Source organism: Typha angustifolia, chromosome 10 (genome assembly GCF_048772165.1).
Source record: "Typha angustifolia cultivar Huaian chromosome 10, ASM4877216v1, whole genome shotgun sequence".
Taxonomy (NCBI): domain Eukaryota; kingdom Viridiplantae; phylum Streptophyta; class Magnoliopsida; order Poales; family Typhaceae; genus Typha; species Typha angustifolia.
This window is the reverse complement of record NC_133248.1, coordinates 1,956,930-1,982,823: the sequence shown is the minus strand read 5'-3', so window position 1 is coordinate 1,982,823 and position 25,894 is coordinate 1,956,930. Positions and strand designations below refer to the sequence as shown.

Genomic DNA, 25,894 nt, shown 5'->3' with positions numbered 1-25,894 from the left:
TAATCGCTACGAGGAAAATAGTGTTCAACAACTTATATTGGGTCATTTGCCTTAAAACCCAAAATTAATTTTCTTTTCAGCATCCCCCTTTTCTTTTTCACTTTGCCGAGCTGCCCTAACCCTAGCCCAGCTTTCTGTCTATGAATTCAATGTATAAATAGGATAACTACATTTTACCTCTTGTGGTTTGATTTAAGTTTTATATGTGTCACTCTATAGTCTCATAATCTAAACTAAAGTATAGTTGCTACTTTTTTATTATATTTGATCGACCCACAAATCAAATTTGAAGATATTTATTAAATATAAAGTTGTAAATGATTGAATAAGCTTTTCAATATATCTTAAATAATATCGACCAAATTTCAAATGATAAAGATATAACAAATATATTGAACAAAATTTATATTTTTATTATATCTTTGTCATCTAAAATCTAATTAATATTCACGATTGCCTTAATCGTGGCGTACTAAAAACTCTTTTACCTCCACAAGGGAGATTTCATTTTTTTTTCTCTTTAGTCACATTAATTATTTTAATGAAATTTAATCTCTAGCTTGAACCTCTTTATATTCTTGAGCGTTTATTAATAGACTTGGGGTTGTTAACTAGAACCTATTTATTTTCTTGATTGTTAATTAATAGACTTGGTGTTGTTAATTTATATTGAGTTCCTTTGTATTGTGGATATTGAAAAGTTAATGCAAAGGCTTGCGTATCTCAATTTCTATTGGGTTACATGGCCAATAATGATTTTGATTTCGGGTTATATTAACCTTTCGTCCAGGTATATCTATTGAAATAACACTAGTAATAAGTTCAATATATCCAGTAGTATTGTACAATCCTAGATTGCCGTACTGATGAGATGAGGAAGATCAATTATTATATTTCTATATACCATTCCAAAAAGAACATAGAAAAGATTAATAGTGCATTGAAGATAGCCAGAGCCTGAGACCACGAACACCCAGAGTATTGAGCACAGGTGGTATTAAATAAACCATCAATATATGTCAACTAAATGCATTACAAGAAAAGACCAATTAAAGATTTAAGATAGCAGAGAAATATGCATAGTTTGTGCTTATATTCATCTAACTATAGCTCTGGATTCTCTCAGCAATGATATTAAAAATAGAAGATATTGCCCTTCATTGCATTGCTGGTGAGTGCTATTTGACTTCATTATGGTGGGAATTTAAGTAGTATTGCAGAGAGTACTGCAAGCATCAAGATATCCATAAGATTTTTGGGCATCTTCTTCCTTTAATCATGGTCAATATACTTCCAATCCTGCCAAAGGTTAAGAATGTCAAAAGAATACAATAAAGATAGGGAAAGAAAGCATCTACCTCCCATACTCTGAACCAAGAGGGCAAGCCTTATCCAAACAACTTGTTCAACAGTGAGTTTTCTGCAAATGCCATGGAGAAAACATTAGGAAGCTTTTCGCATTCTACCTTCAGAAGTTCTTTATCCATAGCAGAACCCTACGTATATAGAGGAAGTGGTCCCAAGAATAGCACAAGAATATATCCTCTATGGAGAAGATCAGATGGAAAAAAAGAGAGTATAAGCTACTTTCTGAAATTATAAATACAGTGAAGCAAGCATTAACATTCAAGCAGAAAACAAATAAACTGGAAGAGAGGTCTTACATATAGATAAGAGTTTCTTTGGTAGCCAAGGATGACTTGCCTATCTCCATTTGAGGTTTTCAATCACCTGGAAGCTTGATGTGGATTAGTAGGCAGTCTCCTTGGCTAGTCTGAGTGGCTCTTATCCCTCATGCTAGACATAAATCTCTTCTTATTTTCAAGCATCTGGCTTACAGCTTCGCATAGATATAGTGGCAGATGATTACATAAACAGCATGAAGATCAATTTTTCATGCGAGTCCATGTGTCGTAGCTTATCAACTGTGACAATATTTATCAAACAGATCAAATTAGGCATGACTCATTGATGTTTGCATGTTCTCATGCCAATTGCAGTATTCATCAAGAGGTTTGTGCATATTCCATGTGTTCTCTCTCTGATTGATGATCTAATGTGCAATATTACAATGCATTTGTTGATCAGAGTATGATATTCAATTGAACTTCTGGTTTTCATGATTTTGCATTAGCATAGAGGAAAGTTCTTTGGCGACATGGTAAAACTCTATTAGGTTACATTTGTGAAAATATGCCAAATAATAAATGTGTTCTAGGCAATACACCTATTACTTGAACTTTGTATAGCGCACAACAGTGCCACATAAATAATTAATTGTAGTATTTTCACACTCTCTCTCTCCATCATCAATCAGACTTAGAGGATGATATTTGCCAGTATTATTTAATCCAATATTGACTTTGACTACTTTTTGAAGTGTTTGTCTATTATTCACAATCATCTGAGCCGGATCAACTAGCAAATAGAGAAAGAAATCAAGAATGACAAAACCTGAAGTAGATTATAACATAATATGAGACCACAATTATCTATTTCTAAAGAATGAAAACACCGGCTGCAATAATAATGGGCAATTCTGAAAAAAAGAAAAACTGATGGAGAAATTCAGACATAAACAAAAAATCTAGTTTTGCACCATCTTATTATTTTCTGATCCTTTAAATTATCTATTACTTTTTCAAGCTTTCAAGAGGTGAATATAGACTGAAATAAAAGATATTTTGAGGATGCTTGACTGACACACTTGTTTATCACAAACAAAAAAAACCAGAATAGAAGTCACTTTTGTTGGGTGCAACCTCAGCTGATCAATCTTCATACTTACCATCCCAAACGTTCATTTCCTTAGCGATTAAAATTTACTGATACATGCGTCTAAACCTTTTGTCATCCAATGCATTCATCATCTCACTGATCAGTAATTAAGTAATGCAGGCGTATAACACAATTATAGGTGAATATATTTTTAATTATTTATGACAAAAGGCTCAAAAGATGATGACTAAATTTTCCTGAAAACTTAGTTGTGTTGCATTTTCAACCAATTCACCTGTTCAAAATCAGAACTTATTAACCATAATAGGTGGGAAATTTCTGTAATCAAATCAACTGTGGGAAACTCAACCAAGGTAACACCTGTTAGATTGTTAAGATTGGATTAATCTAGTTAGAACACATGATGTTGAAACCTTGAAATACTTGATACAAACATTGGAGAATAATAGCAAGTTCAACTAGGCATTTAGTTCATTGAGAAAGAGAATTTTGGTGGACCCAGTACTGTAGGCTTGGTTGAGAGAACATTTTCTCATTGTACTCCTTTCCATGGTACAATTCTTCAATCAGAACTCATCCAATTAGTTATATTGTGTCATTTAATTCAATTAGCAGATCTTTTCCATTTGAAATGAATGGCCTTGTACAATATTGATTTGTTTTGTGGAAGATGATAATTCCCAGCTAGTCTACTGTGAGAAATGATTAAAAGAACCAAGCAATCTACTCAAATGAGTTTGCAATGATGATTAGTTTCCATGCATGGGGGAAAAGACACTCAGCAATAACAAACTAAATGGAAACTCGACCATGATAAGTTGAAAAAAAGGGAAACCTCAAATGATTCCTTTTAAGTCTGTCATGGAGAACTCCTTTATTGCATTTACCATGTTATTTATAAACTTATAATTTCTTCATATCTCACCTCATTCGCCCTTGTCTAGCAAGCACAACTTATAACTTCATGGTACTTTAACCAAAATTTGCCAAAGATTGGATTTAACCCTTATAATCAGCACCTCCTAGCCTAATTTTGTTTCTAGCTCATAGATATAGACAGCTCCTTCTCTGACCATAAGGTACAATAAGGAAGCATTGATGAGAAAAATGCCTATATAGCCTATGGAAGCAGACAGATAAATTTCCACAGCTACATGAAGGGCTGTGAGAGGGGAAGAGCTGGTGCAATGGAATCTTATGTCTAAATTTCCAATCCACCAAACAATCTAGTGAATCTTAAACTTGCCCTCCTATGAAGGAGACCATCTTCTTGGTTGAAGTTACCTAAGAGGACTTTTTAAGTTTCACATCAAGTACTCCAAAGGACAAAAGTACAAAACATATAAATCAGTGCAGAAGCATACTAGAATGACTAAAACAAATTGTTCAACTCACAATAGGTATTTAGTGGCAAAAAAAAGTTTGAAAAGATGACACTAAAGAATTGCTTTTAACTAAGAAGCCTAATAATAATAACTGTGGTAGGAATTGGTTGCCTACCTCATTACTAGGTGGTAGCCCGCTTGCTTAAATGAGTGAAGCATGAATTACTAGGAAGCCAGATGAAAGTGAAGAACAAATACAGTGGCTTAATTGAATGTGAGTGATAATATGATATCACAAAATTGGTCAATTGACATGAAAGAATGCATTTACTGATTCTCCATCTTGTAAAGTAAGAAAAAGAACTCGGCTTACAAATAAAGTTTACATATTGTTCTTTGATTCTACTATGTTTCTTTTACAAAAAACTCTCATCTCAGGATCTTCAAAATTAGTATCATATTTTCTTTAGGTCTCCCTTAGCATACTAGTGTTGAATAAGTATCTCTTCTTATGGTCTATATCTCTTATTCATTATTCCACATTACTTTATAAAAGTAGCATTTGGCTATTTCCTTGAATGACATGCTGACAATCAAAAGACATATTCTCAACATGCACAATTTAAACTGCCAAGTAGAAAGTGGTGGCAAACATTATATTCTTAGGAATGATGCTACAATGGAAGAAAGCTTCAAAGACCAATATCTTTGACAAATCCTACGGCTATCTCATGGATACGATCTTCATTAGTCTATGAGACCTGCAGTTGCTTTCCCTTTAAACAAGTCAATATTCTCCCATGATACTAAAAGAGGAAAATGGTGATAACAGAGGAAAAAAGAAAATTCTGCAGTGCCTCTGAGACCATGGCATTGGTAGGCCTTACACAATACAGAAAAAGCAACCAACTTGCACAACTAATGTGCTATACCAGAATATCAGTGGACAGAAAGGATTATTCTATGTCTATATGTCTCTTCCTAACTCCCTCTTCCCTCGGGAGTGAACAGGTCTATAGCAATACTGCAAGCAAAGTTGACTCCAGAAGAGAAGGACATGAACCAAATAATATATTCTGAATGGAGGGGGCAATGCCCAAAGATCTGAGATAGTGAACAATATCAGAATATAATGAGGCAAATTGGCATGGTCCATAGAAAAGGTAAATCTGTTCTCTTCTTCCCACTATAAAAAAAAGTTGAAGCAAACATTTGAAGCTAATTTCAAGGCAGGTAGAGATGAGGATAAGTCTTACATGGTAATAAGAGTCTATCTTTGATAGCCAAAGATGACTTGCCTGTAACCTCTTGGGGCTTTCGATAGTTAGAAAGCTCCATGTGGTCAAATAGGAAGTCTCCTTGGCTAATCTGGGAGGCCCCTATATCCCATGGTAGACTAAGATCTCTTCATTATCAAATGAACAAATTTACTCATAAGACCTCCACAAGGATAGGGTGGAAAGGTAGATAAGAAACTACACACATTAACGTTTATTGACAATATAAATAAGGCGAGGAGGATCAAAACCTTAACTAGGAACAATTAACATCTTGGCATGTTTTACAACCAATTTGTAATTAATTCTTTATGGTATTCATAGTTGATTAATCTAGTTTTTGTACTTTCTAGTTACTTTTGGGAACTACAGTCAATATTCCAGGAAACTACCTGGATGAACCTGAAGCTCCTTTGGTAGTATAAGTGGCACACCCGAAACCCATCCATAATAATACATAGCTGAACAACATGAGGAAGTAGGAAAACAATTCCCAAGTAAAAAAGAGTGAACAAGGCACAGGGAAAAGAGAACCAGAATAATAAAAATAATAAATAAAGCCATATGGGAGACACTAATATGCATAAACTAGAGTCATCCTATTCTCCCTAGTTGTGTTACTGGAAGAATATGAGCTGGAGATATAGCAATTAACTCAATAGCACACTTCACATAAACTGATTAGCTTTAAGAAGCTCTCAAATCTATGGATCCCCAAAATCAGTTGATCCGGATCGTGATCGACCATAACCGATTCCAATCTAGATCCGAAACTAGCCTAGTGACTAGTTTTAGTTTGGGATCGGCTAATTTCGGCCGTATCGGCTGGATCAGTCAAACTCAAACATATTGGACGAAACTTAGCTAAAACTAGTTTTTTTAAAATTTCAATTTGCATCTTAAATATATCTAACCTATAATTGGTGTTCTCAACTGTTTTCTTTTCGATTTTTCAGTTTTTACCCTCTATCTCTCACACTTTCCTCCCATTCCTCACACTTCATCGAACTCATCCCTTGACTAATTTGGTGAGTCCCTCTAGCTACTCTGCACTCTAGTAAACTCGGATAAGTTTTTTTTTTTTTCTTATTTCTCTTCTTTCACTCTCACTCACTCTTTAACTTTTTTTTTCTTACTGTTATAGAACAAAAGTAAAGAGCGATATTTATCTTTTACTGTTGTTCTATAGTAGTAGTTTACGAGGATAAAAGTTTGTCAAATTCAAAATGGAATTTGACATAATTTTTTAGTGAGTTTTTTTCTTTAATTTTTATGCTTTATACCTAACTCATGTTTATTTTATTATTTTTCTTTTATTTTTTTTCTAAATTTTTAGAAATTTTTTTGCATTTTTAAATAATATTTAAAATTTTATGTAACTATAAATAATCTCACCTGATACGGACGGCTGATACGACAGATACCTATCATTTTTTCTAACGGCAAATCTCGATCCCGATACCGAATTTTGAAACCTTGGATTTAGATGCAGAACACATTGAGTGTCAGCAATTTGTCAGCATTGTACATGCCAATTAGCAATAGAACATGTTGGTACTATGTCTTGAACTGTGTCTACACTTTGTCAACAGGATTGTCTCAGAGCACAATAACCCAAACACTCAACAATGATGAACCAAACAAGAAAGATGTTATTGTAATTAAGAAAAGAAACTGAAATCTCATGTGATCCCTTTAAATCCGTGCCGTGGAGAACCCTATATTCACCATGTTAGTTCTACTCTCTTCATATCACACCTTATTCAGTTTTCTCTTGCATGCAACTCTTGACCATCTTTATGGTACTCAAATCATAATGTGCATTAGATTGGATTATCCCTTATGATATGGGTCATCCAACAAAAGTTTTGATTCATGATTACACCCACAATTTGTTCTCTGATTAATAGATGAAGACTTCACATTCTTCTCTGACAACAAAAAAGGTGCAATATGTAAAACTAAAACCTACAGCATATCAAAGCATATACATGAATTCACAAGGTATTGTGATGCAAACAGAGAACAATGCTACAATATTATGTACAAAAATCTTACCAGCAAGATAAGCCTAATCCCAGCTTTCCTATGAATGAACTTTCTTGGTGGAAGCTAGCCAAAAGGATTGCTGAAGCCTGAAGATTAACATCAAGTTTTGTAGGACCAAAGTAGAAAACAATTAAAAGGAGAAAGGAGAACAGAAAAATGGCAGTACAAAAGATTGCAACTTTAACAAAGTTGAACCTTTACACTGGTACTTGAAGAGAAAAAAGGAAACTGATGAATTGATCCTAATATAACAATCTGAAGAGATTTATGGCTTACCAGTTCTATAAGTATGACCCATTTACTTGAATAATTGAAATGAAATCAAAGCAGCAGCTGAAATAATTGATAAATACAGCCTATCAGTCATTTAGATTGTGATTGACAGTCAAGAATTGGCCAGTGACATGAAAGAAAGCATTTGCAAATATTTCATCTTATAAGATTATAGGAAAGAATTCAGGTTCTTTACTTTTATCTAGATTTTACATACTGTTTTGTGACTGATGTTTTGCCTAAAACGTTTTTCTAAATCAGGACATTGAAAAGCATTATCACATTATCTTTAGATCTTAATATATTAATCTCTGAATTAATATCCCCTCATATCCAACTATTATTCCACATCTAAAAGTAGTATTTGTACTACTTAGATGGAAAGCTGACACTAAAAAGTAACCTCAATGTGCCTCAGAAACAGCTGAGCTGCATATATGAGAAACAAAACTCCTTTCTTGGTGAAGAGTTAGGAAATGGTGCTTATATGGAACAACTTTTCATATAACATAAAGCTTCACAAATCCTTCTATAACCATCTTGTGGTGACAATATTTAAAATTCACAAGACTAATCTTTAGATTTCACAAAACTTTGAGCATCTTTCCCTTTAAAAGATCATTATTCTCCCATATTACCAAATGAGGAAAATTTGAAAGCAAGGAAATAGCTAAGTTTTTGTCCTCCTGTGCTTTTATAACCATCACCCTAGAAAGCCTTAGAGGGCAAAAATAATGCAACCAACTTGTCTTACCAGTGTGTTACAACTGGATTAATGTTATATAACTCCTCTGCCTCTACAACAATAATACTTTAAGTAGAGTTGATCCACTGAGCAATCATCCTTGGATGCAAAACAAGAATATATTCTGAATAAAGGAGGTGGCCAGCGATACGAAGAACAAAGACAAATAATAATCTGACAAGGCAAATCGATGTGGGTCAAAATAAAGAGAAAAGCAAATCTGGTTTCTCTTTTGATGCACTATAAATACATACTAAAGCAAGCACACCAAGCCAATGTCAAGACCAGTTGAGCAAAAGAGAAATCTTACATGGTAATAAGAGGTTTCCTTTGATAGCCAAGGATGATTTGCCTGTAACCTCGTATAGGTATTCAACAGCTTAAAAGCTCCATGCAGTTTCACAGGCAGTCTCGTTGGCTAATCTGAGAGGCCCCTATTTCCCATGTTAGACTAAGATCTCTTTTTGTACTTGATTGTCACATAATTCCATGGCAATGCCACCAAATGGAAGGGTAGAAAGGTATGTTTCTGAATGCTATAGAAAGAAATAGGCAATTAACATTTAGATTTATTTCAAAAAACTAAGCTTTTAATGTAAAAAACCTCTTGTCATCTTTCTACATGACAATGATCATTTAACAATTTGTTTATGTTTGCAAAATTATCTAATATTCTCATGTGTTTCATTACGGACTCGTAGGTTGGTTTAAATTGATCTGTTACTTGGTATGTGTTTTCCATCATTCCATGCAATAAACACGGATTAATTTTCATTATCAGTCTCAATCCTGGGATAAATTACTTTTATAGTTTTTTTATTGCTCTCAGGTTATCTCACTGCTCAAGCTATAGCAGGCCATATAGAGTTCAAAAATTACCTTTAGCAATAACAGAACACAAAGGGATAATACGACGTTGTATGCATGAGCGGAAGAGCTATAGGAAATTTTGATGCAAGATTTAGATAAAAATTAGAAAAAAAAACTCTAGCCATTTTCTATTCTACAGAATATTGGTTGCAAATCTTTTCTGCTTCACTAACAAGATAGTTAATAGTTCATAAAATTATTGCATTTCCTTTTATTTCGTATATATTTCTAAAGCAAAAAAAAAATCCCAACTCCCTCATCTGACCTAGGGGACATCAAGCAACCTTCTTTTTAAGTTTTCATCTTTCTTGCTCTCTCTCTCTCTCTCTCACACACACACACATACTTTTTTCATCCTTCACACTTCACTAAGCTTATCTGGCGAGCTACTCTGACAACTCTTATATTCTCTCTATCTTTTTCTCTCCCTCTCTTATTATTGCAGAACAACGGAAGAGATATTCCTCTTCATCTTATTTCTGCAGCAATAATTTACTTGCATAAAAATTTATTAGATTCAGCTCAAAATTTATCAAAATTTGAGTTAGTGAGTATTTTTTTTAGTTTTTCGGCTTCATATATGAGTTACTTCTATTTTGTCTTTTTTTTTTTTGTCACTTTTCCTAAATTCTTAGATATTTTGCTGCATTTTTAAATAATTTTAGAATTTCACGTAATAAAAAAATAGTATGATATCTTATCGACCGATAATTGTCATTTTTCCGACGGCCAGTCCTAATCCTGATATTTGAAACCTTGTCTAATGGTAACATTTAGTTATTGAAAAAGATGTTCTTCACCATGTGACCCTTATTTGGAAATAATAGTAGATTATTGCACAATCTCATGAAAGCATATAATGAACAAAAGCATTCATGATCATGACTCATTTACCCTAATAAGATTACAACAACACCATCACTTACGATCAATCTCCAACCAACTAGCATGTTCAAACTTAGAAGTCATGAAATGAAATCACAATTGGTAGGAAGTTCATGTAATCAGGTTGGATTATAGTAAACCCAAATATAAGTAAGAGAGCTTGGATCCTTCTGAGATGGTACTTTGTTAAAGGTGCACCAGTCTAATTAGAACATTGACCTTGAAACTATAAAATTTAAGTATACATTGGATATACTTGTTCTACTAGGCATTCAGTTCTTAAAAGGACAAATTTAGAAAACCCCAACATTGTGGCATCGGTTGAAAGATCCCGACATAAAATATATACTACCTTCACAAGTGACAAGACAAATGGTTTTTATACTTCCCAGCTAAATTTTTGTTATGCTTAAAAGAACCTAAAAGTCTAAAAGGGTGCATAAAATTCTCACCAATAAGTTCGATGATTTGGTCCAGATTTTCATGAATGAATAAGAGCCAGGAGAGAGCTCAATGTTAATAAACTAAATGGGGAAGTTTTTACTATGTCCAAGGAAAAGAGAAACAAGAAATAAGAGAGACCTCAACTATAATAAACTAAGTGGGAGGAGTTGTTTACTATAAGCAAGGAAAGGAGAAATCTCAAGTGATTCCTTTAATTCCATGCTGTGGTGAGACCTATATTTCATTCATCATGTTACATCTTAATGCACTTCAACAGTTTAACCACAATTTGGAGAAGGATTTATCCTTTAAAATTAGGGTCATCTAGCTTAGGTGTCGGATCACATTAATATCCTCAATTTCTTCTCTGTTTTACAGATGGAGATTAATATTCTTCCTTCACAAATGGGAAGTAAAGTATCAATAATGAAGTGTTGATGTGTAAAACTAACACCCAATGGAAGCATATAGAAGAAGTTACAGAGAATTGGGACACAAAGAGATTAGATGAATCTATCAAAGCTTTACCTTATGCTCTCATATGTGTGCCCTTTTAATTCCTATCGAACATTGACTTAGTTTCATGAAATGAGATAATTTTCAGAAAATCTGTTCCATGATTAACAACTGAACAATTACTTATGATGTTAAGAAGGAAAAAATGAAATAATTCTCATATTCACCAAAAATCTTACAAGTATCAGGAAGAACCCTTTGGGGCCAAGAAGATCCAGAAGCTTGAATGCCTACATGTCTGGCATGTAGACATCACTGATAACCTGATCAAGTCTATCCTTGGTGTCCCTCAACAGTCTCGAGGGCGTAATTGCCTGACCGGTTGTTGTACCTGAAAGAACACATAAAACGAATTAGTCCTAGGATCAAAATCCCTATCTTAAACCCAAAAAATAGGAAGAACAAAAAAATAATCCAACTTTTCTTCCGATTTTACTCCAAAGTACAACAGAAAATGGGAGAGATCAAAAGAACATAACTTATACAAAATAAAGAAAACCAGAGGGGAAAATAAGCTCTTTTTAGTGAGGAAAAAACTATGGTGATGAGCAACAAAAGATAGACCCAAAGGCCTAATCATTTGATTTGAAAAAAAAAATAGCGGAAGAAAGAAGAGAAGAAGACCATGATATTGGCATCGAATCAGGAGAGTCACCAAAAATTGAGGCAAGTAGGATCATCATCCACGGCCATCCTGGGGGACGCGTATCTCCCCTCCGATTTGGGAATTTCTCACCTTTTTCCGACTCCCATTGCGAATTTCTATTTACCGAAAATACTATAATGCCCCCTATATACAAAAGATCATTCTCCCGCCTCGCCTCACCTCACCTCAGCTAACGCACTCCTCTTCAGAGTTGAGAGTACTTGGTTTCTTCTTCGTCTTCTTCCAACCGTCAACCGTAAACTGCAAAACCCTACCTTCCACAATGCGCGGAGGAAGACCACCATCGCTCGACGCCCTCCTCCCTTGCGGAACCCCACCGACCAGGAGCTCATCGACGGTTATCTCAAGAATTGGGTCCGGGAGGTTCCCCTTTCTTGCAGCGACGCCATCGTAGGCGCCGAGGTCTACTCGACCGAGCCGTGGAATCTTGTCGGCGAGGACGAAGAAACGGGCTACTTCTTCTCGCACCGAACCCTCCAGAATCAGAAGTCCGGCTACACGAGCCGCCGCGCGGGTTCCGGGACTTGGTATGCGGAGAAGAAGAAGAATATGCTTTCGTTTTGAGGAGGATGGCGATAGACATAAGAGGAAGAGGAAGAAGAGCACCGGCTGGGTCATATACGAATACGAGCTTCCTGCCACTTCTCTAAGATCGATCTCTTCTCTTCTTTTCTGCAATGTTAGTATTGAATTGTTAATAATCAATTGGATAATGTATGCGGGCAGTGTGAAGAACCCGTCCTGTGTTTGTTCAAGAAGAGCGCGCAGGCGATCTCCTCTAGGAAGAAACATGCGGCCGCGGAAGCAAACGCTACTTTCCCGTCGACTTCTGGCTATGTTGGGTTGGCAACTTCTACATCGGATTCCTACGCTATCGCCGACTTCGCCAATCCCTCTGGTCCTTCCTCAGATTTCGACATCACTGCCGACTTCGCCAGTCCGATTTGTCTTTCCATCGCCCGGGAGGAGTGCGGCACGGCATGCGCCATACCAATGACGCTGGTGCCGGCGACTCCTCCGGCCGACAACGAAGCCGGGAAGCCCATTTCTCCTTCGTCATCGGGCTTCATCACGGACTGCTGCATGCCGGCGCCGGATCCGATGCCGTCGACTTCTACGCCGCCGGAGACGGACGCCACCGACTCCATGAATCTGCCATGTCCTTACACGGCGAGACCGCACGACGACGACTTCAACTTCTACTCGAACTCGAGGCATCGGAGTTTGCGGAGTTTCTGAACAGCACCTTGATGGAGGACGCCGCCGAGTCGACTTGGAACCCGGCGGCCTCGGTAGGCGACGAGATCACCAATGTGATGATTGATCCCTTTGGGTCCGGTCCGACATCTCTAATATAATCCACGGGGCGTGGAATTGTTATGTAGGTGTGGCAGATTTGTAATGTATATAAATGCTTAAATAACACTTACACTTACTATTTTGTCAGTTATTATTATTTTTTGCCTCAAATAATATGCATTATTTCGTTATGTTTTGGTGTGTTATTTAGTACCAATCCACTTAGTCTAATTAATAGGAATTTAATCTTACCTCCTGATCAACAACACAACAGTGCTTACCTATGGGACTTGATGCCATACTATATGATTATTTGGACGTACGTTCTAGGGTTTGAATCAATGAGAAGTAGGTTTTATACGTTGATCTTTTAATCTCCTAAGGGATTTTGTCGTTATATTAATTTGTCTTGTTAATTTGACTTCAAACAGTAGAGAAAAGAATTTGCTAACAGGATAATTAAAGCATTTAAGCCACCGTTCACTTCAAAAATAAGAAAAATTCTTATTTCAGTATACAATATTTTATTTTAGAATAACAACTAAATATCAAAATTATCCTATTCTAAAAATATAAACACTATTTATCAAAAATAACAGCTAAACATGTCGTGCCACACTCCTTCTAGGCAACGGAAAGACAAGGCAGATTAGCGATATCGGCGGTGTGTCGAAATCCAAGGAAATACAAGCCGGATTGGCGAAGTCGGAGATGGCATAGGAGTCCGATGTAGAAGTTGCCAACCCAACGTAGGCAAAAGTCAATGGGTAGTACCGCTTGCCGCTGTGACCGCCTATATCTTTCGGCTATAGATCGCCTGCACGTGCTTCTTGATCAAACATAGGACGGGTTCTTCACACTATAAGCATACATTGCCAATTATTTATTAAGAATTCAACAATATCACTGTAGAAAAGAAAAGAAGAGATCGATCGACCAAGGGGCGAGGTTTAAAAGATTTGATATATACCAGCTGGATAGAGGTGTTGATACGGACGATCCGTCTCGTACATGACCCAGCCGCTGCTCTTCTTCCTCTTCCTCAGGTTTGTCGCCATCTTCCTCGCAAAGATGGCATTAGATCTGGTGTCGGCATGCCGTAATCCGTACTGAGGCCCAATGACAAAGAACAAACGAGCTTTTCAGCTTCGATGTCGAACGTAGGAGTCATCGGGATGGCGCATGCCGTGTCCCACTCCTCCCGGCGATGTAAAGACAAGCAGATTGGCGAAGTCAGCGATAGTGGCGATAGTATCGGAGTCTAAGGAAAGACAAGCCGGATTGACGAAGTCGGCGATGGCATAGGAGTCCAATGTAGAAGTCAGCAAGCCGACGTAGCTAGAAGTCGACGGGAAAGTAGCATTTGTCGCAGAGGTTGCCTATTTCTTCTGACTAGAGGAGATCGCCTGCTTGCTCTTCTTGATCAAACATAGGACGGGTTCTTCATACTGCATACATACATTATCCAATTATTTATTAAGAATTCAATACTATCATACAAACATTATCCAATTATTTATTAAGAATTCAATACTATCACTGCAGAAAAGAAGAGAAGAGATCAATTGACCGCAAGAGGTTTAAAAGATTTGATATATACCTGCCGAGTATAGGCATTGATGGTAGGAAGCTCGTATTCGTACATGACCCTACCGGTGCTCTTCTTCCTCTTCCTCTTAGATCTATCACCATCCTCCTCGTAGAGGCAAAAGGAAAGCATCTGCTTGTACCCGAGAACCCGGCCGCTTTTGCTTTCAATCACTGGATTCTTTTTCTCCGTATGCCAAGTGCCGGAACCTGCATGGCGACTCTTGTAGCCACTCTCAGCAATGATATTAAAAATAAAGATATCCTCCTTCATTGCATTGCTGGGGAGTGCTATTTGACTTCATTATGGTGGAAATTTGGGTTGTACTGCAGAGAGTACTGCAAGCAACCAAATATCCCTAAGATTTTTTTACCATCTTCTTCCATTAATCATGGTCAATATACTCCCAACCTTGCCAAAGGTTAAGAATGTCAGAAGAGTCCAAATAATAGGGAAGAAAGCATCTAGCTCCCATGCTCTGCACCAAGAGAACAAGCCTTATTCAAACAACTTGTTCGACAGTGTGTTTTCCAAAAAATGCGGTCGCCGAAACATAGGAAGCTTTTTGCATTCTACCTTCAGAAGTTCTTCATCCACAGCAGAGCCCTAGAGGAAAGATAGAAACTCAAATTGATGTATCCAGTTCCGAGAATGGCACAAGAATATATTCTCTATGGAGAAGATCAGATAAAAAAAAAGGTACAAGCAACCACAGGCGTTAGAGGAAGAGATGGAGGGGGACAGCTGATCCGAATTGCACACTTTCTGATAGTATAAATACATCATGAAGCAAGCATTAGCATCCAAAAAGAGAATAAATACACTGGAAGAGAGGTACATGTAGATAAGAGTTCCTTTTAGCCAAGGATGACTTGCCTTATCTCCATTTGAGGTTTTCAATCACATGAAAGCTTCAGGTGAATTTGTAGGCAGTCTCCTTGGCTAGTCTGAGTGGCTCTTACCCCACATGCTGAATAAAGATGCATATCGAGCTGAGCCAAGCTGGGCCAAGCTAGTTCAAGCTCGGCTAGTTTACACCCCTAGCTAGAAACAAATATCTTCTTATTTTCAAGCATCTGACTTACAACTTCTAATAGATATAGTGCCAGATGATTACATGAACAGCATGCAAATCAATTTTCCAAATGAGTCCATGTGGTGTAGCTTATCAACAGTGCAACGGTATTTATCAAACGGATCAAATTTAGGCATGACTTGTTGATGTTTACATGTTCCCATGCCAATTGCAGTGTTCATCTAGAGGTTTGCACATATTCCATGTGTTTTGTCCCTCTGATTGATGCTCTAATGTGCAATATTGCACTTCTGATTTTCATGATTTTGCATTAGCATGGATGAAAGTTCTTTGGCAACATGGTAGAACTCTACTAGGTTACAATTGCGAAAATATGCCAAATAAATGTGTTTGAGGTAACACTCTGCATAACACACAATAGTGCTACATAAATAGTTAATTATAATATTGTCACACCCTATCTCTCCATAATCAATCAGATTTAGCAGATGATATTGCTCAGTTTTACTTAATCCGATATTACCTTTGACTACTTTTTGAAGTATTTTTCTATTATTCACATTCATCAGAGCGAGATCAACCAGCAAATAGAGAAAGAAATCAAGAATGACAAAACTTGAAGTAGACTATAACATAATATGAACTAGACCACAAATTATCTTGTTCTAAAGAATGAGAACAGCGGCTGCTATAGTAATGGACAATTGAGAAAACAAACTAATGGAGAAATTCAGACATAAAAACGAAATCTAGTTTTGCACCATCTTATTATTTCCTGATCATTCTTCAAATCATCCATCACTTATTCGAGCTTTCAAGAAGTGAATAACTGAATATAGACTGAAATAGAACATTTCGAGGATGGTTGACTGACACACTTGTTCATCACAAACAAAAAACCAGAATAGAAGTCATTTAATCATGCAATAAAATTTCCAAAAAAGAAAAGAAAAGAAAGCTTATCTCTTATGTAGAGTTTACGTATTGTTCTTTGATTCTGTAACTCTTTTACTACATATTATGTAATATTTTCATATCAGCAGCTTTAGAAGCGTTGATGTATTACATTAGCCCTCCCTTAACAAAATGATTATAGAAGTAATACCCCTTCATGCCTCTTGTACATTACTCTGCCTCTACTTTTTTAAAAGTAGCACCTGTGTTGCTTTAATGGCAAGCTGACACATGAAAGACAATAAGACATACTGTCAAATGTCTGAGATATTTAAAATGCAAATCAGAAAAACAAAGATTCCTTTACTGACAATCAGCATTGATTTCCAGCTAGCAAAATGGTGCTTCTACGGAATAAAGAACTCATGGAACATAATGCTCATCATATCTTGTACAGCCATCTCGTGGAGATACTATTTACATTCTAGGAGATTAATCTTTGGATTCTATAAGACTTTGAGCATCTTGCCCTTTAAACAGGTCAATGTTTAACCCTAACCCAAGTTTGAATCAAACCATAATCTCGATTGGCGAGGCGCCAAAGGAGGAAAATCGTGAAAGCAAAGACAAAACAAGGTTTTTCGACCTCGAATGCTTTGAAAATTGAAGTTGCAGTACTTGAAAGACACTAGAGGACACATAGTGCAACCGACTTGCCTAACCCATGTGCTACAACTAGAAAAATTATACTCGTAACTCCCTCCATCTCCAAACTAAATCACTGCATAACAGATCCGTAGATACAATGCAATAGTAATTCAAGGAAATGAAGTGACTGATGAGGAGAATAATTGTAGCTCAATGAAAGAGAAGAAAATTTGGTTCACATCTTGTGCACTGTGTTGAAGTAAGCAGTGCGAGTCAACTTCAATGCCAGTAGAGCAAAAGAGGGGTCCTTACATGGAAATAAGGGTCAATCTTTGATAGCCAAGAGTAACCTCTTGGATATTTTACATAGTTTGAAAGCTCCATGCAGCCTACTAGGCAGTCTCGTTGGTTAAACTGAAAGACCCTTATTTGCCACTGTTGACAGATCTCTTCTTCATTGCGAAACAAGTTCCATGGTAGCCCTCCAAATGGATAGAGTAAAGAGGTAGATAAGAAAGTATGCCTATGAATGTTCCATTAGCATCCAAAAAATCTATCAACATCTAGACTTGTTTTAAATGAACGGACTCTTCATCTCAGAAGCTTCATCTACCTATTTTCCTACATAAGCTAACATGACAATAATCGCATTACAATTTTATGTTGGCTATGTAATATTCTCCTGTGCTTAATTGTGTACCCAGTAGGTGGACTTAATAAAGTCTGTTGCTTGTCATGTGATTTCATGCAGCAGAGAAAGCAGTATTTTTCAGAATCAGTATGTATGCATTTGACTCTGGGAAAGTACACCTATTAGTACTCTTTTAAGTTTCTCCGAAGTTATAAGCAGGCCACATGTATCTCTAACTTGCAAAAGTAAAGAACAGAACATAAAAGTCCAGCGACAAGAATATGTTAAGGAAAAAAAATGAGACAATTCTTATATTCATCAAAAATCTTACTAATAATTGAAAGGTCCATTTCAAGGTCAAAAAGATCCAGAAGCTTGAATGCCTCCCATCTCTGGCATGTAGACAGCACTGATAAGCTGATCAAATCTGTCCTTGTTGCCCTTCAACATTCTCAGGGCCGTGATTGCCTGACCAGTTGTTGTAACTGAAAGAATACATAAAACCAATTAGTCTTCGGATCAAAATCGTTATCTTAAAACCAAGAAATAAAAAGAACAAAAAAGAAATTTCCAAGTTTTCTTCCACCAATCAAAAGCACAGCAAAAGTAGGACAGATCAAAACAAAAGAACTTAATACAAAAATAAATAAATAAATAAATAAAAATTAGACGGGAAAAGAAGCTCTTTTCAGTGAGGAAAAAACCGGAGTGATGATCAACAAAAGAAAGAAGAGAAATAATGGAAGAAAGAAGAGAAGAAGAACCAATCATGGTATTGGCATCGAATCAGGAGAGTCTCCAAAAATTGGGACAAGTGGGATCATCATCCACGGCCATCGTGGGCGACGCGTATCTATAATGTTTATCCCTCCGATTTGGAAATTTCTACCTTTTTCTGGCTACCATTGGGAATTACTATCTAGATAAAGACAATAATGTCAATCGCAAACTCGCCTCACCTCACCTCAACTCACGCACTCCTCTTCAGAGTTGATAGTTCTTGATTTCTTCTTCATTTTCTTCCAATCGTCAACCCCAAACTGCAAAACCCTACCTTCCACAAATGTGCAGGGGAAGACCACATCGCTCGATGCCCTCCTCCCTTGGGGATTCGGATTCAACCCCACCGACCAGGAGCTCATCGACGGTTATCTCAAGAACTGGGTCCGGGAGATTCCCCTTTCTTGCACCGACGCCATCGTCCGCGCCGAGGTCTACTCGACCGAGCCGTCGAATCTAGTCGACGAGGACTAGGAAATGGGCTACCTCTCGCACCGAACCATCCAGTATCAGAATTCTGGCTACATGAGCCGCCGCGCAGGTTCCGGCACTTGGTATGCGGAGAAGAAGAATCCGGTGATCGAAAGCGAAAGCGGCCGGGTTATCGGGTACAAGCAGATGCTTTCCTTTTGCCTCTGCGGGGAGGATGGCGATAGACCTAAGAGGAAGAGGAAAAAGAGCACCGGCTGGGTCATGTACGAATACGAGCTTCCTGCCATCAACGGCTCTACTCGACCGGTATATATCAAATCCTTTAAACCTCTTCCCTAGATCGATCGATCGATCTCTTCTCTTCTTTTCTGCAGTGGTAGTATTGAATTCTTAATAAATAATGTACGCGTGCAGTGTGAAGAACCCCTCTATGTTTGATCAAGAAGAGCGCGCAGGCGATCTCCTCTAGCCGGAAGAAACAGGCAGCCACGGCGGCAAACGCTACTTTCCCGTCGACTTCTGGCTACGTTGGCTTGCCGACTTCTACATTGGACTCCTACGCCATCGCCGACTTCGCCAATCCGGCTTGTCCTTCCTCGGACTTCGACACTACCGCTGACTTCGCAAATCCGCCTTGTCTTTCCATCACCCGGGAGGAGTGCGGCACGGCATACGCCATCCCGATGACGCCGGTGCCGGCGACTCCTACGTCCGACACAGAAGCCGGGAAGCCCGTTTGTCCTTCGTCATCGGCCTCATCATGGACTGCGGCATGCCGAGGCCGGATCCGATGCCATCGACTTCTACGCCACCGATTTAATGAATCTGTCTATGTCTTTTCACGGCGACACCGCACGACGACGACGACCTCTCGACGCAGTGGAGTTGGCGGAGTTTCTGAACAGCACCTTGGAGGACGCCGGACCCCTTGGAATCCGGCGGCCTCGGAGCTCACCAATGTGGTGATCGATCCATCTGGCGGTGCGGTGATTATTTCCGTTTTGAGTTGTATAGCAGAAACCCTAATGATTCAATCTCTTCGGATCGGGCGACATCTCTAATTTACTCTACCCGGGCGTGACATTAGTACGTCGGTGTGGCAGATCTGTAATAATATAATAACTGCTAATAGATGGTATCAGTTGTAACAATTTCCTTTATAAATAACGCTTACTATTTTTATCATTAATTATATATTGTTTTTTACCTCAAAATAATATCCATTATTTCATTATGTTTTGGTGTATTATGGTACCAACCTATTTAGGCTAATTAATAGAATTTAATTGACAACATAACAATACTTCTTAGCAACTTGATGATAAGGATCAACATAAGACTTATTTCTCATTTTCATCTTGTTTTTTTTTTTATTTGAAAGAAGGTCCATGGATTGGGAGATGGCGGAGTAAGCTTCTAAAAAGAGGTGGAGTTGATAGAGAGGAGCCATCGGTTAGAGGTGGCATGACGAGGAGGTGGTACAAAAGTGGAGGAAAGGGGAATGAGAATGAGAGAAAAAGAGGGGAAGAGGATGAGGGAGGGACCGTGACCTAGATGGCCATGGTTGCAACGGTCTCATCTGCAGCAACTACAACTTCGACGACCATAGTTGCAGCGCCTTTAACAGCGATGACCCGATGAAGCAAAATAAGGAGGGGAGGAGAAAGAAGAAAAAGAAATAGAGAAGAGAGAAGTGAGGAGGAGAAGGAAGAAAAAGAGAATGAAAGAGGGAGGGGAAGAAAAAAAGGGAAAGATGAGAGAAGAAATACCTTGCTGTGAAGAGGAAAAGACCCCTTCCCCCTCCCAGCCAAGGCTAGGAGGAGAGGAGAGGGAGAAAGAAGCCGACGACGGTCGCCGACGAGGAAAACCTTCGATGGAGGAGAGGAGGAAAGCCCAAACCCTAGTACAGCAACCGACTAGTGTCGGTGCCCTCATTTTCATCTTGTTAGACCTTCCGTGATCATCTCACCCTCCAACAAAACCAAGGATATAGTTTGTGTATTTCTCACTTTTGAAAGCTAATTGGAAATATGCTTGTTTTGACTTTAGAATTCCTTTGACTTTTGATTTCATTCGCTGCTCATATCAGTAAATAATTCATATACACGGTGACACTTAAAGATGAAGAGTTAATTTTTACGTCCCAGAGTTTAAAATCAAATGATGTTACTTTTTGATTATCGTTTGCAGTTCAACTAGAAAAGTCATATGGTCGGAGTAATTCTGTATATAGGTTATAGTAACATCTATTGGTTTTATATATTGGGTCTTTTCATCTCCTAAGGGATTTTGTTGTTTTATTAATTTGTGTTGTTAATTGGACTTCAAATAGTGGAGAAAATAGTTAGCTAACAAGATACTATTGCTTTAGATTTTGCTCACTTCTACATTAATTTTAGTGAAAGATTCTTTTGATTTCTTTTAGTTTTAGATATTGCAGGGAAAAGAATTTCAGCATATTCTGCTTGCCAAAAATATTTCTTGGTTCTGAAGTTGGATTGTAGTAAAAAAAAACAAGAAAAAAGAATTAAATTATTGAGAACTCAGCAAGAGATTTGAGAGGATTAGAAGAGATCAGAAACTTGCAACAACAATCAGAAGACATTATGATTCATGTCAATAGGAAGAAGCAATGCAGAGTAAATCTTCAATCTCTTCTTATATAACAATAGGCTGAATTAGACTGAAGAATTAGCAATACAATTCATGTGCATAAAAAATTCTGAATGGCTTTCCTCCTGGTATAAATATAACGGCAGATGATTACATGAACAGCATGCATATCAATTTTCCCTTGTAAATTAATTAGTTCAACAGTGTTTACCCCTAACTTACATCATTTAAAATCATAATTTGATGGTCAAGAATCCCTAATCACAATTTGACTAGAGATGGGGAAGTTTAAGAAAAACAAAGACAATAAGTGATCAAAAGTTCAAATAATAACATTTGAGCTTAAGAACCTAGGGAATTGAAGATCCTTCTACACAGTTCTAAATTTAGATAATGGAAGAAGATCCACAAAAAAAACAACTCTATTCGAATGTAAAATATGAAATCAAATTTTTCTTAGAAAAATCCCTAGCAGTCTAGCACCAATTTAACTTTTAGGTGTAGTTAACGTAGATAACATCGAAATTTAACACTTTGGAAGCTCTATCCTAGCTGTCAGAATTCAAAACGCAATAAATTTAAATTGAATTCAAGTATATCATTTCGGATTCAAAGTGTTAAATTTCAAATACGTCATATCTGATTTGATGTTTATCTCTCCGATTAGGGAATTTATCATCTTTTTTTCCGACACCCATTGGGAAGTACTATTTACGAAAAAGACAATAATGCCCTTTAGATATAACAGACCATCCACTCGCCTCATCTCAGCTCAATCACTCCTCTTCAGAGCTGAGAGAGTTCTTGATTTCTTCTTCGTCTTCTTCCAACCGTCAACTGTCAACCGTCAACTCCAAACCCTACCTTCTTCCACAATGCGCGCAGGAAGACCACCATTGCTTGACGCCCTCCTCCCTTGCGGATTCAGATTCAACCCCACCGACCAGGAGCTCATCGATGGTTATCTCTTCCAAGTGAAGAGGTGGGTCAGCCGAGGTTGAGGAGTGAGGCCACCACCGCCAGTGGTGGCCGCTTGTGCCAAAGAAACCCGACGGTGGGAGGCGACATGGCATCGCCTCCCTCACGCCCTATGGGTACCCACAGCAAGGGGTTGAATTGGGAAAACTTCTCGGACCGGTGGGTGGTCGACCCGAGGTCGCCGGTCGGTGAAAGCAGACGAAAATAAAATCCTAATTACGCATGATTAACTAGGCTTTTTCAAATTGAACTAAAGAGGGGATGAAGGCTAACCTGAGGATCGAGGTGAGGGGGTTTTGGTTGATTGCCGGTGCTCCGGTGACTCGCTGCCCGTGACGAAAACTTTGGCGGCTTGGGAGAGAAAAGAGAGAAGGGAAGAGCGAAGAAGAGGAAATTTCGAAAGAAGGAAACTCGAGGGGAAGGGGTGGAGATTAAATAGAGAAGAGGTGGAGAGGGCAACGGAGTGGAGTTAATCCACTCTGGCGCACTTCTCTCCCACCTCTCGCAACTGATTGCGGGAGGTGGGGGAGGGGGAAGAAGGAGTCAACGCACGCGCCAAGCGCGTGCGCGGCGGTTAGGGTGCACGCACATGGCGCATGGGCTAAATTTTTATTTTTTTATTTTTATTTTTTTAACGGGTGTTACAGTTATGCAATTAACAACTAAAAGAATAAGATTTACTTAACTCTATTGTCTAATTTGATGAACTTCGATGAAACAACAATGCTGATTAACTACATTGCTTTTCTTCTAAAAGTGATCCATACTTAGGTAGGGGTGGCAAATATTGACCCGACCTGATAACCCAACTGTTAATCATGTTTGAGTTTAGTCTAATCAGATTTGGGTCATAAACGAGACAACCCGCCTAACCCATTATTAATCGGGTCGTGTTCAGGTTATATCTCTGATCCGCTTGACATTTAACTCGTTTAAGTAAACGAGTCGGGTTTGGCCGAGTCTCTTGGTGAAGATGATATGGTGATTTCAAGTGTCAGACAGTCAAAATGCTTCTCTTTTTTCTTCTAGTCCTTGTCGAATCTCTTTATTTAGGGTTTTGATGGTATGTCGGCTCAGATGGCCTCAAGACAACCACTGCAGCCATTTGAACTTACGACAGATCTGATTTAGATGAGAAGAGTTGGGAGAATATCTCTAATATGATCGGTCAAAGGCTAATTTGAGCCTTGCTTTTCCAAAAATTTCTTCTATTTTTTGTTGATGTATTTAATTCGTTAAAAAGAAATTCTCTCTTGAAGAGATTCAAAGTTTCTTCTTCTCCATGGCTTTTGAAGCTTCCCTATGTTTACGCATTTGATTGCCTACAAGTTTTGAATGACACACTCTTCAAAGCATAGCTTTTTGGTTCTAGCAAATCCCTGCTTTAGTTTGGATGGTCTTGAGGCAACCCTTGTAGCGATATAGTGAGGATTGACTCTTTGTCCAACATATATATAGCCTTCGGGCTCTTGAATAATAAAAAAAAAGGATACAGAGAGACTTGGCCATTCATACAATTCTAGCCTTTAGGCTTTTGAATGATAAAAAGAAAATATACTTTATATAATTTTTATATATTTATCTTTAATGTACCTTTGAGATGCTTTTGTTTTGCTTCACTGATGGCTTCTATGTTCCGGTCGAGGATTTCATGTTATTAAGCAAATTTAGCCTGTTCTACCGTATTTATAGAATGTTTGTAAGAAAACTTTTATCTATCTATCTATCTATCTTAGGCAATGATGATGGATGAGGATTGAGCTATTAAACAAGAAATTTCTCTTTTACTATTCCTCTTAGAGATCATATCATTAGTTACGAAGGAAGGACAATTTGGATGACCTTGATCGCTAGAACCCACGATTCACTGCTTCTTGTGATTGAAGTCCAATCTCAGTAGCCCTCGAGATTGATCTTTTGTCTAGATAGCCCTTAAGACGAAAGATTAAGATTTATAAATGCGAAGGGCCTTGTTTGTTGAAGAACCGATGTAGCCTCCAAAAAGTCTCCTTGAATAATCTTCTTCAACTACCCTAAGTTAGGGCAACACTATCTTTATATATGATCTCCAAGATAGAGCCAAATCTAAGTCATAATCGTACTCACGAAAAATCCAATAAATTGCAAACTTCATAGGTACGTTCGAACGCGGCCCGAGTGCGTTCGAATGGCCTAACTTAATCTCAAGTGCGTTCGAACGGGCCCAAGTGTGTTCGAACGCGACAGCTTGAATTCTTTAGGTTACGTTTGAACGCGTTTGTGAACGCTGCTCTCAGTTTGTGTGAACGCAGTACCCGCGTTCGAACGCGTTTGTGAACGCGGCTCTCTGTCTGTGTGAACGCAGTGCCCGCGTTCGAACGCGCTTGTGAACGCGGTTCTCTATCTGTGTGAACGCAGATTTCGTGTTCAAACGTGTTTGTGAACGCGGTGAGAACGCGACGGCTTTTCTCCAATGATCTTACAATTCTTCACACCAGTGATATTCTAGACTTGTGTAAAGCTCAAATACATGAAAAAAATACACTTAGAATATTTTGTACAAAATTGCCAACAAATAAAAAACCTAACATAAAGCTTTTCCCATACTCCGAGGGAAACTCGGATAGGATAAATTATCTAAAGCTAAAGAGTGTTGGCTAATAAAAACATTAAATCTGAAAATAGAAAATAAGATATAAAACCAAGCAAACTTTGAATACCTTTCCTCCAGGGATAGCTATTGAAATTATCATCAGAAATAAGCTTCATATTATCGCCTCAATATATCCTATTAGTAGTATATAGTCATAGATTGTTGTATAGATAACATGAAGAAGATCAACTATTCAAAAATAGATTTCTATTGACCATTAAAAAGAACATAGAAAAAAATTAATGGGTCACTAGAGTATTGAGTGCAGGTTGTATGAAATAAACCATCCACATATGTTAACGGATTGCATTACAAGAAAGGACCAATTGAGATAGCAGAAAAATATGCATAATTTGCGCTTATATTAATCTATCTGTAACTCTAGATTCTCTCAGCAATGATAATAAAAATAGAAGATATTGCCCTTCATTGTATTGCTGGTGAGTTCTATTTGACTTCATTATGGTGCGAATTTAGGTAGTATTGTAGAGTACTGCAAGCATCCAGATATCCCTCAGATTTTTGGGCATCTTCTTCCTTTTATCATGGTCAATATACTCCCAATCCTGCCAA

The 25,894-nt window shown here is 37.8% G+C and overlaps 2 long non-coding RNA genes across 9 annotated transcripts; both read right to left on the bottom strand.

Moving 5' to 3' along the window:
• Window positions 1-946: 946 nt before the first annotated feature.
• On the bottom strand, window positions 947-13,158 carry LOC140769128 (uncharacterized). Of its 5 annotated transcripts, none has more exons than XR_012105856.1 (7): window positions 11,748-13,158; window positions 11,303-11,454; window positions 8,719-8,944; window positions 7,667-7,723; window positions 7,400-7,476; window positions 1,665-1,925; window positions 947-1,420 (listed from the first exon to the last, which is right to left on the bottom strand). It is a non-coding gene; the product is annotated as an uncharacterized lncRNA (long non-coding RNA). The 5 variants fall into 5 exon arrangements; XR_012105859.1 differs by lacking the exon at window positions 8,719-8,944 and having other exon boundaries at window positions 947-1,299; window positions 1,359-1,420; XR_012105858.1 differs by lacking the exon at window positions 7,667-7,723.
• A 390-nt stretch (window positions 13,159-13,548) lies between these two features.
• On the bottom strand, window positions 13,549-19,520 carry LOC140768316 (uncharacterized). Of its 4 annotated transcripts, none has more exons than XR_012105747.1 (5): window positions 18,846-19,520; window positions 18,218-18,371; window positions 14,690-15,721; window positions 14,060-14,537; window positions 13,549-13,948 (listed from the first exon to the last, which is right to left on the bottom strand). It is a non-coding gene; the product is annotated as an uncharacterized lncRNA (long non-coding RNA). The 4 variants fall into 4 exon arrangements; XR_012105748.1 differs by having other exon boundaries at window positions 14,690-15,717; XR_012105745.1 differs by having other exon boundaries at window positions 14,690-15,283.
• Window positions 19,521-25,894: the final 6,374 nt, after the last annotated feature.